Source organism: Plecotus auritus (assembly GCF_963455305.1).
Source record: "Plecotus auritus genome assembly, chromosome: 3".
Classification (NCBI taxonomy): domain Eukaryota; kingdom Metazoa; phylum Chordata; class Mammalia; order Chiroptera; family Vespertilionidae; genus Plecotus; species Plecotus auritus.
Window position 1 is genome coordinate 152,784,998 of NC_137772.1, and position 20,776 is coordinate 152,805,773.

The 20,776-nt window shown below is 44.3% G+C and overlaps 1 pseudogene across 1 annotated transcript; it reads left to right on the plus strand.

The window, feature by feature from the left end:
* The first annotated feature begins 9,132 nt into the window (after nt 1–9,132).
* Nucleotides 9,133–11,993, plus strand: LOC308244206 (keratin, type II cytoskeletal 7-like; annotated as a pseudogene). The gene is made up of 2 exons: nt 9,133–9,144; nt 10,784–11,993. The product of its transcript is annotated as a keratin, type II cytoskeletal 7-like (transcript).
* Nucleotides 11,994–20,776: the final 8,783 nt, after the last annotated feature.

Sequence of the window (20,776 nt, forward strand, 5' to 3'; positions counted from 1 at the left end):
CATTTTTAATTTTTTGAGGAAACGCCATATAGTGGCTGCACCAGTCTGCATTCCCACTTACCAGGCCAGGCCCCTTTTCCTAGAGCATAGGAAACTTACATTTTTCTTCAAATGTTATTTGTACAGTATTAAAGAATAAAGTTATCAACATAAATAAGATTATGCAAGAGAGCATTTTAGTATCAGTCTGTTAATCAGCAAGTATCTATTAATATCACACTATGTCCTTAAAGTAGTACAGGTGCATGGGCTTGGGATGGTGTTTCAATGGCACATGTGGCCCTTGATAAAGAACTTTTAATCTCCACAATGTGACACAAAACTAATAGGACCATGAGGCAGATATTTAAGTGCTAAGTGCCATGATTGTGAGTGTTAAGGACTCATGGAAGGGAAGAGTTTGTGTGGCTCTTTATTGTGCTACTAGAGGCCTGGTGCATGAAATTCATGCATGGGTAGGGTCCCTAGGCCTGGCCAGTGATCAGGGCTGCTCTTCAGTGGTGACCAGCGGGGCAATTGGGTGGCACCTGCTGGTACCTGCCTTGACTGGCCTGCCCTGCTGCCATTGCTGGCCCTGCCACCATTGCCAGTTGCCTCCCTCTGCAGGGCAATAGGCGGGGCAACTGTGGGGGGGCCCCGCCTTGGATGGCTGGGACCTTTGGGCTGGGGGCAGCTCCTGAGTTGAGTGTCTGCGCCCTGGTGGTCAGTGTGCCTCATAGAGACCAGTTGTTCTATTGTTCGGTCAATTTGCATATTAGGCTTTTATTATATAGGATTTGAAGAGTGCAGTACTACCATGACCTAGACAACAGAAAGAATTTAGAAACCAGAAGTAAACGAGGCAATGATGAGAAAAACCATTGTTATTTATTATGTGCCAATTACGTCTCCATTGGTGAACAAGCTAGAAAAGGAGGGGACTGCTGGAAACAGTGGAATGGCTTTTACACCTATAAAAACGTGGGCTGAGTCAGCTCATCATCTTCTGTGTCAATATCAGGATGATGGATGCAGTGCATCAGTTCTATGTATTGTTTGCTAAATATTATTAGGAGTTTAGATTCTTAGATAGTAATGTCTAGTGTATTAGCCCATTGCATTATTCCCAGCTGACTTTGCTATCTGACACTTCTGATACAAAATGTGTCAGTATCAATTCAATTCTGATACTAGCTACCAAGGCTTAACACAGACCCCAGAGGTGAAGGGCCGAGTCCCACAAGATTGCTCCCATTTCAGATGCTCAGTGAAAGTCCCAGACCTCCTGTACTTGTGACCGACTGTCTCTACATTGGAGGTTCCTATGACCCCTTCCTCAGGTTGATAACTTGCTATCATCTCTCACAGAACTCAGGGGAGCACTTTACGTACCATTACCAGTTTATTATAAAGGAGACAAATGGAGATCCAGATGAAGAGGTTCCTAGGTCAAGGGATGGAAGGATCGTGAGCCAGGAGGATCCTTCATTCTGTTCCTGTGGAGATGGAGTGCACCACCCACATGAAAATGTCCACCAACCCAGAAGCTCCTAAATTCTGTCATTTAGGTATTTTAATGGAGGCCCCATTATGTAGCACGGTGGTTAAGTTATTGGCCATTGGTGATTTAACTCAATCTCCACTCCTCTTCTCCCTTTGGAGGTCTGGAGGTGGGGCTGAAAGTTCCAAGCTTCTAAGCAAAGCTTGGTCTTCATGGTAGCCAGTCCTGTCCCCAAAACTTTCTAGGAGATATTGTCTCATTAGTACAGCAAAGTTGTTCATATCGCTAGGGGAATTCCAAGGGTTTTAAGAACTCTGTGTAAGGATCTAGGAAAAAGACCAAGTATTTATTTCTTATTATATAACAACTAGAGGCCCGGCGCACGAAATTTGTGCACTGGGGGTGTGTGTGTCCCTCAGCCCAGCCTGCACCCTCTCCAATCTGGGACCCCTCGAGGGATGTCCGACTGCCCATTTAGGACAGATCCCAGTGGGCAGTCAGACATCCCTCTCACAATCCAGGACTGCTGGCTCCCAGCTGCTCGCCTGCCTGCCTTCCTGATTGCCCCTAACCGCTTCTGCCTGCCAGCCTGATCACCCCTTAACCACTCCCCTGCCAGCCTGATTGATGCCTAACTGCTCCCCTGCCGGCCTGTTTGCCCCTAACTGCCCTCCCCTGCAGGCCTGGTCACCCCTAACTGCCCTCCCCTGCAGGCCTGGTCACCCCTAACTGCCATCCCCTGCCAGCCTGATTGATGCCTAACTGCTCCCCTGCCGGCCTGTTTGCCCCTAACTGCCCTCCTCTGCAGGTCTGGTCACCCCTAACTACCCTCCACTGCAGGCCTGGTCACCCCTAACTGCCCTCCCCTGCAGGCTGGATCACCCCCAACTGCCCTCCCTTGCAGGCCTGGACCCTCCCAACTGCCCTCCCCTGCTGGCCATCTTGTGGTGGCCATCTTGTGTCCACATGGGGGCAGGCATCTTTGACCACATGGAGGAAGCCATCTTGTGTGTTGGAGTGATGGTCAATCTGCATATTACTCTTTTATTAGATAGGATAGAGGCCTGGTGCACAGGTGGGGCCAGCTGGTTTGCCCTGAAGGGTGTCCCGGATCAGGGTGGGGGTTCCCTTGGGGTGTGGGGCGGCCTGGGCAAGGGGCCTGTGGTGGTTTGCAGGCTGGCCACGCCCCCTGGTGACCCAAGCAGAGGCCCTGGTATCTGGGGTTTATTTATCTTCTACAATTGAAACTTTGTAGCCTGGAGCAGAGCCAAGCCTTCTGCTTGCTCTGTGGCGGCAGCCATTTCTGTTGGGGATTTATTTATCTTCTATAATTGAAACTTTGTAGCCTTAAGTGGAGGCCTGGGCCGGCCGGGGTGTGCAGAAAGCTTGGCTTCCTCCATCACCAGGGGCAACCCTAGCCTCCTGCTCTTTCCAGCTCCGTGGCTGCCACCATTTCTGTTTGGGTTTATGTATCTTCTATCATTGAAACTTTGTAGCCTTGAGTGGAGGACTAGGCCGGCAAGGGCAGGCGGAAAGCTTGGCTTCCTGCATTGCCGGGGAAACCCAAGCCTCCCTCCTGCTCTCTGTGGCGGTAACCATCTTGGTTGGGTTTATTTGCATATTTGCTCCTAATTGGCTGGTGGGCATGGCTGGTGGGCGTGGGTTGTAGTTGTATCGGAGTGATGGTTAATTTGCATATTACTCTTTTATTAGCTAGAATATCATCATTATCAAGGCACATAATTAAGTTTTCTTGAACAAAACACAATCATAGATTATAGCTCTACCTGGGGAAAAGTCAGACTGCCATCTCTGCTCTTTCAGCAGGGTCACATAAATATGCGGTGGCTCCCCCAGGGGTCCAGGTGACAGATAAGGGGTCCAGGGAATCTCTTGTGAAGCTTAACTCAAACAGATTCATTCATTTTTCATCTGTGTTCTCCTTTGGCATTTTATGCACAGCTATTCTGATCATCCCTTAAAGGATCTCTTCCACCGTAGGTACTATATTGGTCAAGGCTTTGCACAGGTTCACAAGAAGGGAAAATACACCTCACCTCTTGATGGATGTTAGCATCACATTTTAAGAATAGCATGTAAGATAGACTACATGTTCATGTGGCCATACTTAGAAAATGCTATCTGCCACAATGTGGAAAGCATGTAACCATTTAAAGTGTTCACGGAGTTTAACTATTAATATTACTAAATAAATGTTTTATTTAAGAATGAATTAATGTATCTTCCTTTGGCTAGAGCTTCAAATTGTAGTAAAATAATTATTTACTTGTGAATTGGCGGTTTGAGCTTGTTTTGTCTGTGCCTTACCTGCTACCTACAGGGATCCCTGAAATGGAAGAGTTTTAAAATTTTACATTTTATTTAAAAAACCATCTCAAACTTAGCAGAAGTTTAAACAGTAGTATAAAGAGCTAACTCTCTAAACCCATCTGGATTTACCTGATTTAACATTTTGCCTCATTTATTTTGATTCTATCTCTCTCTCTGTCTCTTTCTCTTCCATTTTAGAGTGAGACATGTTAGTCTTTTATCCCTTACTAGAGGCCCGGTGCATGAAATTCATGCACGGGGGTTAGGGGGTTGTCCCTCAGCCCAGCCTGCACCCTCTCCAATCTGGGACCCCTTGGTGGATGTCCAACTGCCGGTTTAGGCACGATATCACAGGGATTGGGCCTAAGCCGGCAGTTGGACATTCCTCTCACACTCAGGGACTGCTGGCTCCTAACCACTCGCCTGCCTGCCTGCCTGATTGCCCCTAACCGCTTCTGCCTGCCAGCTTGATTGCCCCCTAACTGCTCCCCTGCCAGCATGATCGCCCCCAACTGCCCTGCCCTGCAGGCCTGGTTGCCCCCAACTGCCCTCCTCTGCAGGCCTGGTTGCCCCCAACTGCCCTCCCCTGTTGGCCTGATCTCACCCCCAACTGCCTTACCCTGCAGGCCTGATCTCGCCCCCAACTGCCCTGCCCTGCTGGCCTGGTCACCCCCAACTGCCCTCCCCTACAGGCCTGGTTGCCCCCAACTGCCCTCCCCTGCTGGCCTGTTCGTCCCCAACTGCCCTCCCCTGCTGGCCATCATGTGTGACCATCTTGTGACGGCCATCTTGTGGCGGTCATCTTGTTACGACTTCGTGCAAGGGCATTGTGCGATGCCACCTAGGCTTTATTATATAGGATAAAATCATAGCCCCATCATCAAATTTGGGAAATCAAACATTAATACCATGCTATTATTTAATTTATAGACCGTATTCAAATTTCAACAATTGTCCTAATAATGTTCTTATATACTTTATATTTTCTTTGGACCAGTATCCAATGCAGGATCACAAATTGCATTTAGTTGTTGTGTCTCTTTAATGATTAATTAAGATCATACATTATCATAAAAGTGGTGTGTGTTTTTACCAGTGTATCACCTCAGGAGGCACATGTTATCTGTTTATCTCATTGTTGATTTCATTAAGTTTGATTATGTGTATATTATGTGTATAAGGTGGTGACTGATGGGTTTATCCACTATAAGACTTCCTTCTTCTTCTTCTTCTTCTTCTTCTTCTTCTTCTTCTTCTTCTTCTTCTTCTTCTTCTTCTTCTTCTTCTTCTTCTTCTTCTTCTTCTTCTTCTTTTTTTGTTAATCCTCACCTGAGGATATTTTCCCATTGATTTTTAGGGAGAGTGGAAGAGAGAGGAAAAGACAGAGAGAAACATTGATGTGAGAGAAACACATTGATTAGTTGCCTCCTGCACACGCCCTGACCAGGGCCCAGGCCAGAGAGGATCCTGCAACCCATGCACATGCCCTTGACTGGATTCAGACCAGGACCCTTTGGTCCGCAGGCCCACGCTCTATCCACTGAGATATTTTGAGACAATTTAATATTCTGTTCTCTTCAAACCTTCACCTAATAGTTTTAGCAAGATTAATCTTAATGGAGTCAATTATTACTATGATGGTTTCAAAAAAGGTAATTTTTCTAACTTTTATTATTTCCCCTACCTTTATTTTTTCTGTAGCTTTATTGAGGTATAATTGACAAGTAAAATTATATATATTTAAAGAGCATGCTGATTTGATATATTTATGCATTGTGAAATGAATCCCACAATCAGATTAATTAACCTATTTATCATCTCACATAGTTACCTTTTTGTATTTGTGGTTCTATTTTTAATTTTTTTGAGAAACCTCCATACTGCTTTGCATAGTGGCTGTACCAACTTACATTTCTACCAACAGTGCACAAAGGTTCCCTTTTCTCTACATCTTCACCAACACTTATTATCATTTGTCTTTTTTATAATAGCCAATCTAACAGATGTGAGGTAATATCTCATTGTGGTTTTAGTTTGCATTTCCCTGATGATAAGTGATGCTCAGTATATTTTCATGTACTTATTTGCCATTTGTGTGTTGGGAAAATGTTTATTCAGTTCCTTTCCCTATTTAAAAAATTAGATTAGTTGTTTTGTATGCTTTTTGCTATCAAGATATATGAGTTCCTTATATATATTGGATATTAACATCAAATATATGGTGTGCAAATATTTTCTCTAATTTTGTAGGTTGCCTTTTTATTTTGTTGATTGTTTTCTTCTATTTTTATTAGCTGGCATTTTATTGTAAGAAAATGTTCAACTTTTCACCTTATTGATTTGAATTAATGGATTCTTTTTTATTACTAGAAGCCCAGTCCCTTGCCTGATCTGTGCCATCTTGCAATCTGGGACCCCTCGGGGGATGTTGGACTGCCGGTTTCGGCCAGATCCCCACAGGCCATGCCTAGGGACCCCACTGGTGCATGAATCCGTGCACCAGACTTCTAGTATGCATATAAAATCTTTGGTTAGTCTCCTCCCGCCCTCTCTCATTCCCCTTCCCTCTGAGATTCATCAGTCTGTTCCATGTTTCCATGCCTGTGCATCGAGCATCTGCCCCCTGGTGGTGAGTGTGTGTCATAGCTACTGGTCAAACGGTCGAATGGTCAGACGGTTGCTTAGGCTTTTATAAATATAGACTAGAGGCCCGGTGCACAAAATTCATGCATGGGGGGAGGTTCCCTTCAACCCAGCCTGCACCCTCTCTAATCCAGGACCCCTCAAGGGATGTCTGACTGCCTGTATAAGCCTGATCCTGGGGATTGGGCCTACACCGGAAGTCGGACATCCCTCTCACAATCCTGGACCGCTGGCTCCTAACCACTCACCTGCCTGCTGGCCTGATCACCCCTAACTGCCACTGCTTGCTGGCCTGTTTGCCCCCAACAGACCCCCCCCCCACACACACACACCAGCCTGGTTGGCCCTAACTGGCACCCTGACAGCCTGGTCACCCCATGCAGCCTGCTGCTCAGTCATTTGGTCGTCCCTCACTAACCCCCCTGCCGGCCTGGTTGCACCACGCAGCCTGTTCAGTTGTCCGTTTGGTTGCGACGGTCACTTAGACTTTTATATAGATAGATTATTGATTTTAGAGAGGGAGGAAGGGGGAGAGAGAAACAGCTATTTGAGAGAGACATATTGATTGGTTGATTCTCACACATGCCCAGACTAGGGATCTAACTCATAACCTAGGTATGTGCCCTGACTGAAAATCGAACCTGTGACCTTTGGCTTCACAGGAGGATGGCCAACAAACTCAGCCACACTGGCCATGGGTTGAATTAATGGGTTCTTATTTTTGTTAAATGAATTATAATCCAATGCTATTAATTAATTTTTTTGAAACTCAAATTATCTCAGATTTGTCCAATGTGTGCCCTAAAAGCTGGTTCTTGAGTTCTTTTGATACACATCTTATATTAGTCTGTGCAGGCTACCAGAACAAAATAACACAGATAAGGTGGCTTAACAGAAATCCAAGATCAAAGTGCGGGCCAATTTGGTTCCTGGCTAACAGATGGCCACCTTCTCTCAGCATTCTCACATCAAGCAGAGAGAGCTCTGGTGTCTCTTCCTCTTCATACACCAGCTCTATTGGATGCGGGCCCCATCTTTATGAGTTCATTTAACTGTTATCTCCTCCTCACAGGCCCTGTCTCCAGAGATAGTCACATTGGCTTTAGGGCTTCAATATATGAATTTTAAGGGAACACAGACAATTTAGTCCATAACATCTCCCATTATTTTTGAGCACTCACTTAGTTTTGGTATAACAAGATAGCCCAAGCTCTTCTTGTATTTCTTGTCCCCAGATTTCCTCCCTCTAAAGAGCTCTCTCCTTTCAGTGAGCTTTGGTACTTAGAAACAAAATCAACAAGGAAGGGTTAGTGCAGGTCATCCAATGTTGAGTCTACTTAAGCAAAAACTAGTTGAACAAATAATACGTGAAACAGTTTAAAATTCTTGAATTAGGAAGTGTAAAGATATTTAGGGCACTTCCTGAACTTTGCCTAAACTGTTCTGTATACAGTATTATTTTTACATTCAATCAATTGCAAAGCAATAGTATAATAGCCATATGCCTGGCCCTAATGAAAGCAAGGATCCATTAAATACTGAGCCAGGAGGGGTGGAAACATTGCAAAATAGTAGGAGGTCAGGACAGCTTCATTGTGTCTGTTTGTACCATCTCCACTCAACCAACCATCAAGCTTGGTTGATATTCCGAGGCTAATACGGTCTCTAAGACTATTTGTGATTTTCGGCTCAAGCTCCATTTCAAGGATTCAACCCCTCTCTGTAGGATTAGATTTGCCTGGAACTCAGTCTTTGTCCACCCTGGATCTTTATATTACTTAGCCTCTTTGATTATTTAAGACAAGAAACATAGTGAAGACATCTTTTGATGGATAATTGACACTGTGTAGACCCAAGTTCCTTCTCCTTCCTGCGCTTCAGTTTCCTTATTTGTAAGATGAGAGGCTGAGGCTAAATTCTCTCTAAGTTCCTCTAGTTTTCAGGTCCTAGGATGCCTTCCCTGCCTAAAATCTGTAAAGTGTGAATTAAACTTGCAGATCAAGATAAATTACCAGAGGAACGGGTTGCATTATGGAATTTAAGACTTCAGAGCCCCAGTAAGCCTGCTTTTTGGAGAGTTCTTTCTTTTTACAGCTGTGAAGAGAGGAATCAGCACTAGCTATAACTTCATATGACTAATGGTAACCATAGCGACCACTAAATATTCCTTCTAGACCTTGCATCTGCACAGATCACTGAAGCAGAGGAAATAAATGTTGCTGTTTTGAAAAATGATAAAAATAATCTGAACCAGTGACAGGCTTGGAAGGAAAGATCTCACATCTGAAGGTCGAGCCATTTCATCTCATTATCTTTCAGGCTTTGTTTAACCTCAGGAGGCATTTGGTGCCAATTGAATGGATAGGTCCCAGGCCTAAGGGATTTAGCATTAGAATTCTGAAGTACTTGGCTACTTTTTAAAGAAGCTTCTGGGGTTCTGACAATATTTGCTAGGTCGGTGCGATGACCCATATGTTGCAATGTTGAAAGTGAACATTAGTACACTGAAAGAATATCCCCCAGGGTTCTGGTTCTTAATGTCAGGTTGTCTTACTGGTTTAAGGTCAGAGTGACTAGAAGATGGACCAAGGTCAGATCACACTCAGAGAGCAGGAACATGGGCAAGGGAACTGGGCCACAGGAAGCCTAGCAATTGTATAAGACTGGATGACGGGTAGATGGCACCGTGGGTAAAACATGGGCCAATCATCAGGAAAACTAAAATTGGTGATACAGTCCAGGATAGCCACCCAGGAAATGTAAATGAGAGAATTATCCAAGAGTTACGTGGTGTCGGTGAGCAACTAGAGAGCACGTGGCCTATCTGAGGAGGGGCAGCCAGTTGTTGCCATGGGAGATCCCAACAGAGGCTAAACACCAGGATTTTTTTAAATATAAAATTTTTAAATAATTTAATGTTGACATAGTGTGCTTCCATTTTGCATGCTTTGATATTATACTTACCTTTTAAAAATATCTTTATTAATTTCAGAGAGGAAAGGAGAGGGAGACCGAGAGATAGGGACATCAATGATGAGAGAGCATCATTGATTGGTTGCCTCTTGCACGACCCACACTGGGGATCGAGCCCGCAACTGGACATGTGCCCTTGACCAGAATTGAACCTGGAACCTCTCAGTCTGCAGGCCGACGCTCTATCCACTGAGCCAAACCAGCCAGGGCTTATATTTACCTTTAGAGAATGAAAATAGGCAATGCCAGAGAAATTGAATTCTATATATTGACCTATACAATATCCATGAAACCATGAACACAACAAATTCAATCAACTTGATCTTGGCCTGAAATGTCAGCAAAGCACAGCTGTGTGGGATAGTTTACATTTAAGTAATTACTTGAGGCTGGTTTAGAGGAAGAATATGTTGATGGATGAAAGATGGTCTCCATGGCAGGTTTAAAAGGGGTCCAAAATGACACGTATTTCAGCCTGTCTCCAGCACCAGAGGCTGTGAACACCTTCCCAAGTGGCTCCTCAGTCTTCCTACAGCCATCTCCCCCAGCCTCCCTCCCCGCGCTATTTCCACCTGAATTGCAATAGACACAAGCACCAAGAGGCAACGCTGAGCCGGGTCTATGTTTTAGACTAGTCTGGGGTCTGGAGATAAGTCATAAACACCTGACGAGAGTCAGGAGTGAGAAAACAGGATGAGCAAGTGGGCCGTCTCTGGCAGGAAAAGAGCCAACACATGCAGAAATGACCACTATCCTACCCACGATGTTAGCTCGCTGGGCACTAGTCTGGGTTTTTCCTAATAAAACTCAGTGCCTGGGCTTCAAAGAGAGCAGTGATCATTATGTCCTTTAAGAAGCTCAATTACTTTCCAGATTATAAATTTTTTATAGAAAAATCTGAAAACTGGGGAAAAAAGAATAACTTGTATTCATAAGGAGAAATAGACATGAAGAGACATTTCATAAAAAAAGAGAAACCAGCCAGTAAAATGTTGTCTTTTATGGGAAATTACTTTGATGCAATGGTAGCTCCCAAGTGCCATACCAGACAAGTTATAACAGAGGTCATGGAACAGAAAGGCTCACAGATCGAATTACTAATGCTGGAATCACGTGGTTCATTGAATCAATTTAAAATACAAAGCGATGAAAAAAGCGGCCAGGTTTCCCCGAAGGCCAGCGAGTTCAGCTCCCTCTCGCCCAGTGCTAAGTTCAGCTCAGTGCAGCCAGCCTGTCTACCCACTTCAGTTCCCAGGTCTTTAAACCCCACTCCACCACCTTCCCAGAGTGCACACCTGAGGCTTTCACAGCAGCAGCCTCTTTGGCCTGGGCCTAAACCAAGCACTCCGCCTACAGGGGACAGTGGGCGCTGGCACCCACCAGGTCACCATCAATCAGAGCCTGCTGGCCCCGGCAGGTGGACATTGACCCCTTCATTCAGCAGGTGCACCAGGAGTAGCATGAGCAGATCAAGACCCTCAACAACAAGTTCGCCTCTTTCATCGACGAGGTGCGTTTTCTGGAGCAGCAGGACAAGCTGTTGAAGATCAAGTGGGCTCTACTGCAGGAGCTGAAATCGGTCAAGAGCAGCCAACTCCTCGGCATCTTTGACGCCCATAGTGCTGGCCTGCAGAAGCAGCTTGAGGCCCTGCAGATGCATGGGAGATGGAGCTTCAGAGCACACAGGACGTGGTGGAAGACTTCAAGAGTAACTATGAAGTAAGAAACTAACTGGCGCGCAGCTGCTGAGAATGAGTTGTGGTGCTGGAAAAGATGTGGATGTTGCCTACAGGAACAAGATGGAGTTGGAGGCCAAAGTGAATGCCCTGAATGAGGACATCGACCTCTTCAGGACCTTCTATGAGACAGAGCTGGCAGAGCTGCAGTCCCAGATCTCCATATACCTTCATAGTGCTGTCCATGGACGACAACCGCTCCCTGGACCTGGACAGCATCATCGCTGAGGTCAAGGCCTAGTACGAGGAGATGGCCAACAGCAGCATGGCTGATGATGAGATCTGGCACCAGACCAAGTTTGAGACCCTCCAGGCCCAGGCAAGGAAGCATGGGAACGGCCTCTGGAAGACCCGAAATGGGATTGTGGAGATGAGCGGGGCCATCCAGAGGCTGCAGGCCGAGATCAACAACAAGAACCAGTGTGCCGAGTTGGAGGTCTCCATCGCTGAGGCTGAGGACCATGGGGAGCTGGCACTCAAGGATGCATGCGCCAATCAGTAAGCTAGGCAGGACATGGCCCAGCAGCTCCAGGAGTACTAGGAACTCATGAATGGCAAGCTGGCCCTGGACATTGAGATTGCCACCTACTGCAAGTGCCTGGAAGGCAAGGAGTGCCGGTTGAGCAGAGATGAAGTGGGAGCCCTGAATATCTCTGTGGTGAATCCACCCGGGTGGTGGCAATGGGCAGACCTATGGGGGAACTAGTGGTGGCAGCGGGCTTGTCCTCCAGGGAACCATGGGCAGCAATGCCCTGAGATTCTCGAGCAGAATCCACAAGGCCTATTCCATGAGGACCACATCTGCTGCTGGCAGGAATGTCCTCAACTGAGCCCAGGTGTGGGGAGACCCATATCCCTTCCCCCACAGTCACAAGAGATTCCCATCCTGGTTCCATCCCTGGACCCAAGACTACAAAGCAGTCTGAAAAATGTTAGAAGAGCTTGCAATAAACAGTTTCTTTCAGAGGCCTGGGTGAGCCCATGGCCAGCATTTTTAAATTATCATAATATAACTTAAAAATGAATAAAATACAACGCGAAAAACAAGGGACAGAGGAACACTTAGGGCAGGCCACATGTGGGCAGAAGGACCACACTGATGGACTCTTGTTCCTATGTGCTCCTATGTCCCGACTCCCTGCCACACTAACCTTCCAGGTGGAGATGAGAACCAGGGTCGAGGGGGATTAAGGTGGTTGAGCAGATGGAAGATGCTTGGAGCCGCTGCCTGGTTCCTCTTTGGGAGAGATGCAAGGACAGGTGACCAAGCACAGCTGCCACTCCCCAATTAACTTGATGAGCACCTGCATATTTTCTGTGCATTTTCTAGGTAGCGGATATGTGGGGCCAAAGTGGAGTCACATTTGGGTGGACAATTTCAGAGAAAACATAGCCATCAGTCTGGAAGTGACATGACTTGTGCCTTATTAAAACTTGAAGTACACTTGTGTAGCTTTCTAACTATTGACATTGGTGGTAGGGGGACCTCAAACCCTTTACCAGGAAATATTTTAGTTGGCAGGCTGGGAATGACAAACAGAAATATATTTATCACTGCATTTGTGTGAATAGAGTGTGATGCTTCCCAATGAAACCTGGAATGGGCCCGTATAAACAAGTAACCAGGTCAGAGAGGGTCTAATATGCATGCTCCCTTCAGAATTAAACAGCACTATTTTCACGGGGTCCCACGGCCTATGAATACTTCGAACCTGCAAAAGGGAGAGTAAATGTACGAAGTAAGATGAGCGGGGGACAGAAGTCCAGAGAAGACCAACACTTAAAGGGGAGATGGAGCAAGGGGAACATGCAAAGGTGATGGAACAAGAACAAAGAGCTCGAAGGATCAGAAGATGCTGTCACAGAAGCCAGGTACTTCAAGCATCCTGCTGAAATGCAAGGGGCTGCTCATGAACTAAAGATGAGAAAGTTTATGTGAGTGCACCCATCTAGAAGGCAGAGGGAGGGGCCTAAGCTAGGGTAGCTCCTGTCATTCAGGAGGAATGTAAAGAGAGACTGCCTAATCCTGAATGCTTCTTGCTGCACATGGGGAAGCATGGGGTTGGTGACAGGACACTGAAGTGCCATTTTGGGTTCCCCTCTTTGAAATCACATCATTGCGGACCCGGGTTTATATCATCCTGTTACCTGCCCCCTTTTTTCCTTCTGCACTTCTAAGGGGTTTGCCTATGTGCACATTCTTTTTCAGATGTCTAATTCTGACTCAGAAAATTGCTGGTTTCAACTCTTTTGCCAGATGGCTGAGGAAAGAGCAATTGACTGTTAGTGCTAAATGCCTGTGTCAGAGCCCAAAGCAGCCGATTTCAATTAACATGGAAAGAAGAACAGATCTCCTAACGTGCAAGTGTAAAATGATGGGATGATGAAACCTCATTACGGCTGGAAAAGGAAAACACACTGCATCCTTTCTCCTCGCAGATGCTGGCCACACTGTTGGGTCGAGAGGGAACTATATGTACCAGTGAGAGGGGAATATAAATCAGTATCCCCAGAACAACACCCTTGCTTCCTTTCGGCTTAGCTGGAAGAGAGTGTTTCTCACAGTCACAGGTCAGAAATCTTTTAGTTTATTTGCTTGGTCGATGGAGCACACCATTATTGTTTTCAGCACAACTTCCTGTCTTCTCAAATGAGATTTCAGTGAATGATATAAAGAGCTCTTGATTTTTTTACATTTTATTTTTTTAAATTTATCTTTTTGATAGGTAATACATTTAGAAAGGTCAAAATAAAAATGAAATAAAAAATCCAAGTTGAGACATTTTGTTCCTACCCCTGTTTCCATCTATCCTACTTCTTTCTGTTACTAAGTAATCATTTTATTTATTCTATTGCTTATTCTTCCCATAGTTCTTTATGAATATACAAATATACATTATATATATTTATATATGTGTACACATATATATTCTCAGTTCCCCCTTTTTCTCATAAAAGATGGCATATTATATATACTACTAGTGGCCCGGTGCATGAAATTCATGCACGGGGGTCGGGGTTCCCTCAGACCAGCCTGCACCCTCTCCAATCGGGGACCCCTTGGGGGATGTCTGACTGCTGGTTTAGGCCCGATCCCTAAACCAACGGTCGGATATCCCTCTTGCAATCTGGGACCGCTGACTCCTAACCGCTCACCTGCCTGCCTGATCACCCCTAACTGCCTCTGCCTGCCTGCCTGATTGCCTCTAACCTCTCTGCCTGCCTGCCTGATCTCCCCCAACTGCCCTCCCCTGCTGGCCTGATCTCGGCCCCAACTGCCCTCCCCTGCCGGCCTGATTGCCCCTAAGGGCTTCTGCCTCAGCCCCCAACACCATGTCTTTGTTCAGAAGGAAGTCAGACGTCTGGAAGATGACCAGTCAACCTGGTCTAATTAGCATATTACCTTTTAGTAGTATAGATAGGTTATATAGGATAGGATTGCTTAAATGGTGGGGGGGAAGCCTTTTTCATCAGGAGGAGATGATCTTGGCAGATAAAAATACATAATCCCTATATCTGGACTGATAGCCAGCCACATGCACTATACTGCCAAACCAGTTATTAAAATATTGAACCACTTTCTTACATCTTACACCAAACAGCTGTTGCCCTTAAAACCCCTCCTCAGCTCCCACCTTAGGTTCTGCCTTTGCAGTTCACCCAGATTAGGTTCTGATTGGTCAGTTTCTATGCCAGTCAGCCTCAAAAGCTCTGCCTCCTAGGCAGCCATTGGCTCCTCGCACTTCACCCAGATTTGGTTCTGATTGGTTGGTTTCTATGCCAGTCAGCATCAAAAGCTCTGCCTCCTAGGCAGCCATTGGCTCCTTGCACTTCATCCAGATTTGGTTCTGATTGGTTAGTTTCTATTCCAGTTAGCATCTCCGGGCTTATCAATGGGTCTGATCAGAGAGGCAGGACTGATCAGCAGCCCCAGCAGAGGCCCGAGAGAAAGAGAGGTGTGGCTGCTGGCCAGGCCCAGAGAGAAAGACAGAGGCAAGTGCTGACTAACAGCTGTCACGGAGGCTACGGATCAGACCCTGGTTCTCTCTCCAGGCCTTTCTTCAGGCCTGATCTGCAGCCTCCTCGGCAGTCAGTGCTGGGTTGGCACCCGCAGAAGTGTCAGTCAATGCTGGGTCACCACGGCAACCCAGCACTGACTTCCGGTTGGTTGAGCCTTCGGTCATTTTGGATGTTACGGACCTTGGGTTTTTATATATTAGGATATTGTGCCTTGGCATTTGTCACTGAACAGTATATAAGGAGGTCTTTCCATATTAATATATAGAGAGCTTCTTTATTCTGTTTTTTTTTTTTTTTTTTTTTTTTTTTTTTTTTTTTTACTTCTACATCATATTCACTGCATGGATGTGCCATGGTTCCTTTGACCAGTCCTCTATTTTTGGACACTTGGATTGGTTCCAGTGTTTTGCTGTAACCAACAGTTCTCTAGGGGATAGTCTTGTATATGTATCCTGTAATATACATGCTAGAGTAATTGTAGGATAGGTCACCAGAGCCAGCATTGTGGTTCAAATACATCTGTAATTCTGGTAGAGATTGCAAGGTATTTTTCCAGGGATGCTGACCATTTTGCATTCCCTGTAGTACAGCATGAGAATGTCTATTCCTTGCAGCTTTAGTAACTGAGTGTTATCACACTTCTGGGGTCTGTTTGTTTGTTTTGATTTGTTTTTATTAGTCTTATAGTTAATGAAATGGTACCCGGGGTAGTTTTAACTTGTATTTATCTTATCGTTTTTTCTTCAGGTAATACAGTATTCTTATTTTTCTTTGTTTTCATGATCTCTCAGAGGATGACAATGTGATGATACAGGAAAACAGTCCTTTCCAGGTGCTCAACTCCTAGGCTGTTAGGGACTTCAGAAGATTCTGGGCTTTTTACCATGTCCTCCTGTGTTAGTTTTATTACTCTGTGTTTCCTTATAGTGATTAATAATTGTAATAATAACCAACATTTATTGAGTGCTTACTATAGTCCATGTATGATTCAAAGTACTCTATAGATTAATTCATTTACTCTTAAAAAAGAAAAAAAAAACACACCTTTGTGAAGGAGGGTTGTTGCAATCTCTACATTAAGATGTGAAAACTGAGGCACAGAAAGTTTTGTGACTTGCCCAAGGTCACACAGGCCATTTGTTCTAGGGTGAGCAATGGTTCCATTTTTTCTAGGACTATCTCAATTTTATTGAAAGTCTCATGTCCCTAGAAATTCCTCAATCCTGGTCACTCTAGTTTGGCCCCAGAATCTTTGCTTATTTATCACTATTAAATTCCTCTTAAGACCAAAGGTCTGTGTGCTTATAATCAGAGGAAAGAGGAGATGGGGTTGCACCATGTATGAGATTTAATTTGCAGATTCCTGTTTTTATTCAATCAGCCAGATGCCAAGGAAACAGGGAAAGGAGAGTGGGGCCATTCCCTCAATCACGTGGCATCAGAAATGGCCATAAGGAGAGGGCAACTACTCAGGAGAAACCCATGTGGGGGTCTTGTAAAAAAACAATTGTCACTACAGTGACTGAAGAATTTTCATGTGTTATGTCAGTTACTCCTCAGAGTAGCCTGATGAGACAGGAATTAATATCACATCCATTTTACAGAGGAGAGGTTAAGAAACGTGCCCAAAGCACGGTTCATTGAATCTCAAGCTGTCTGCCAACAGAGCCTATGCTCTCTTTTTTTTCAAAAATATATTTTATTGATTTTTTACAGAGAGGAAGGGAGAATGATAGAGAGTTAGAAACATCGATGAGAGAGAAACATCGATCAGCTGCCTCCTGCACACCCCGCACTGGGAATGTGCCTGCAACCAAGGTACATGCCCTTGACCGGAATCGAACCTGGGACCCCTCAGTCTGCTGGCCGATGCTCTATCCACTGAGCCAAACCGGCCAGGGACAGAGCCTATGCTCTTAAGCATTATGTTTTACTTAAGTCTAAACACATATTTGATTTCTAACTGGACCCTTAATGACTATCAGTAGGGAAGACTCTCAGACAAGGTAAGTCTGACTCTTTGTGCTTGCTCCAAGAGATGCTGCTTTGTGCTCAAGTAGAGTAGTCCAGCAGCTAAACGAAGTGAAATACCTGTAAAGATTTCCAACAGCTATTAGAAAAATATGAGAGAATTGGGCCTTGTTTAAATGTACTGATGCTGTGAAGAGCAGCAGAAAATGTTCTGCTGTTTTTCTGTCACTTGGACTCACGTGGTATTGAGTAAGTCTCACTAAACCCTCTGGGTATAGGCACCTGAAGTACAAAATGGGGATAATTGGTTCTTATTTGCTTCAAAGATAATCTTTGGAACACTTTTCTAGTTCTGACACTCTGACTATCCATATATTCCTGATTTCTCAAGCTACATTATCCTTAAGCAAAATCAAGGCCTCATTATAGAAAAATTTATACCACGTACTTAGTACGTATAAATTGATATAACTCAAGAATGAATTTGGCTAGTGTCCTATGGTAAATAGAACTCTGAAAGAAATAGCTTCTCAAAAATGCCCTTTCTTAATTCTAAGAATCTATGAATGTGATGAAATACCTCTGATTATATTATACTAGAGGCCTGATGCACGAAATTCGTGCACGGGGCGGGAGGGATCTCCCTCAGCCCAGCCTGCACCCTCTCCAATCTGGGACCCCTCGAGGGATGTTTGACTGCCCGTTTACAGGGATCGGGCCATGGGGGTGTGGCTAGCCTGGGTGAGGGGCTGATGGCTGTTTGCAGGCTGGCCACAGCCCCTTCAGGGTGGGGGGTCCCCACTGGGTGCCTGGCCAACCTGGGTGAGGAACTGAGGGCTGTTTTCAGGCTGATCACAGCCCCTTCAAGGTGGGGGTCCCCACTGGGGTGCCTGGCCAGCCTGGGTGAGGGGCTGATGGCTGTTTGCAGGCTGGCCATATACCCTGGCGACCCAAGCTCCCAGCCCCACCTTTTCTCTCTCTCTCTCTCTCTTTTTTTTTTAGCGTCTCCTTGATTGGAGGCCAGGGCTGGCTAGAAGCAGGTATCTGGGATTTATTTATCTTCTATAATTGAAACTTTGTAGCCTTGAGCAGAGGCCAGGGCTGGCCAGGGCGGGCGGGAAGCTTGGCTTCCTCCATCGCCGGGGGCAACCCTAGCCTCCTGCTCACTCCAGCTCCGTGGCTGCCGCCATCTTTATTGGGTTAATTTGCATACTCGCTCTGATTGGCTGGTGGGTGTAGCAGAGGTATGGTCAATTTGCATGTTTCTCTTTTATTAGTGTAGATGACACAGTTGACCTTAAGGAGATTGTCCTGGATTATCTGGTTGTCCCACAGTGATCACATAAAACCTTAAAAAACAAAGAGTTTTATTTGGCTCGTGGCAGGTGGAGCCAAAGTAAGAGAAAGGGTAGTTGGAGAAATTTAAAGCACAAGGGCATTCAAAACACCATTGTTGACTTTTAAGATAGGGGGGAGGGGATACTTGTGCCAAAGAATGTGGGCAGCCTTTAGGAGCAGAGAGAAGCCCCTGGGAACCTCAGTCCCACATGTACAAGGAAATGAATTTGAATTTGGCCAGAAGCCTGAATAAGGAAGTAAATTCTCCCCTAGAGCCACCAGATAACTTCCCAACATGACAATACCTTGATTTCATTCTTATGAGACTCTAAATAGAGAACCCAAGTAAAACCCACTTGGATTTCTAACCTGCAGAACTATAAGGTAGTAGTGGGTATTGTTTTAAGTTGTCAAATTTGTGGTCTTTTATTTAAGAGTAACAGATAATCAATATGAGGCCCTATCCATGTTTCCTAGAATCTTCATTTTCCAGCTGATATCCCCTTGCCTTTTTGTATGCATCCTAGACTCAGCATCTCTTTCATGTCAAGGGGTTGCACAATACAGGGAATCTCCCATCATATTATGCTTTTAAATAAAACTTCTGGCAGAATGCTGTTGCTTATCTTTGTTGTCACCATTTCTGCCCCTCACCGACCAGGTCTTTGATAACTCACTTCTACTCTCTGATACTACCTATTTAAGTCAACTTTTCTTTCTGATTCCTTCTTAATTAAATCAAAGGAAACTATGTCACAACCCTAAGGCATTTTTACCTCTGATCTGACTGCCTAGTCTACTTGTTCTGACCAGATATGTAAATTAAAACCTAGCATGATGTGGGTCCACTTATGCGGTGTCCCACTTATGTGCTGTCTTAACACCTGACAATGTAACATTGTATTATCTTTGACTGGTTATTATTATTACTTTTTCTATTGGGTGATAAGTCATTAAAGAGAACAGTGTGTCCTGGTAATTGTTGAAACTTCAGCGCATACCTCAGTGCTTGATATACAGTGAGTACTCAGCCAACACTTGAATGAAAATGGGATATGAAGCCATTCTCAACGTGGTAGTAAGGTAACAGTTTCCATGGATGGATAAACTTTTTTGGGTATGTGGATTATATCAAAGACATTTAATGACTTTTCTTTAAAAAAAAAAAATCTCATAATCAGAAACATTGCCACCAAGGAAAACCATAAGCTCTAACTACCACCTTAGTGAGCAGAGTATTTATGGCATTTTGATCTATCAATGTTTTATTTAAAGTGTTATAGCTTCAGGAAGTACAATAACCAGACCCATTTCCAACATGCAATGCTAGCACAGCTATATCATTTTTTAGTATCAGCCATTCTTACCAATTTTCACTGTCTTCAAATAAATGAATTCAATTATTATATTTTATTTTTCCCAACAACCCCCTAAATTTTTTTTACTTCATTTTTAAGTTTCAAAAAAGGTTTTAAAGTGTTTATTAGATGCAAGGAAAATACAGGACTTATGAAAAACCCAGATCCTTTTTTGTTGATAGGAGGACATTATGGGGACAGAGTTGAAGCAATAGAGGTTGAGTCATTAGTGACACAAGACTAAGATTAGAACTAGAATAATTTTTTATAAGGAGTCAAAATTATACCAGATGCTAAAGTTGAAAGAGTAAAGTGAAATTGGAAAAAGAAGTACCAAGGTCAATAACTAAAAATAGCACAGAATTAAGGCTGTGAATGGCAAATTGGTGCTTGATATATATAGGCTGTACAAAAAAAATGCATACACAATTTAACAGCTGATAGCTCAATTTTGAAAATGAAATGTATTTTAATAAACATTGCCTTTGTAATTATTCAAAGTGTATGTATACATTTTTTGTGACACCCTATATTTATGGGGTGAGTATTCTGTCTTGACATAAAGTGTAATAGTCCTGTCCTTAAGAAATTAAAGGCCTAAACATGTATTAACTGGTACCAAAGTACTGTGTGTGTGTGTGTGTGTGTGTGTGTGTGTGTGTGTGTTGAGTGAAAGATAGACAATTCATGGAAAGATGTCCATATAAGATGGAGCAGAGTGGGAAGACGTTTTTGAATGAGAAAATAATTTGTATACAGATACATGTTGATTCCTTCTTCTTATCGTGAGTTTTACTGCATTTATCTAAACAAATTAGTCTTTATAAACTTGGGGGTTAGGAGAAGAAATCTTTTGATATGAAAAGCTATTTTAGGTGTAAAGAGGGCAAAAGTCTTTGGTAAAACTAGCAATGGGCTCAATTCAT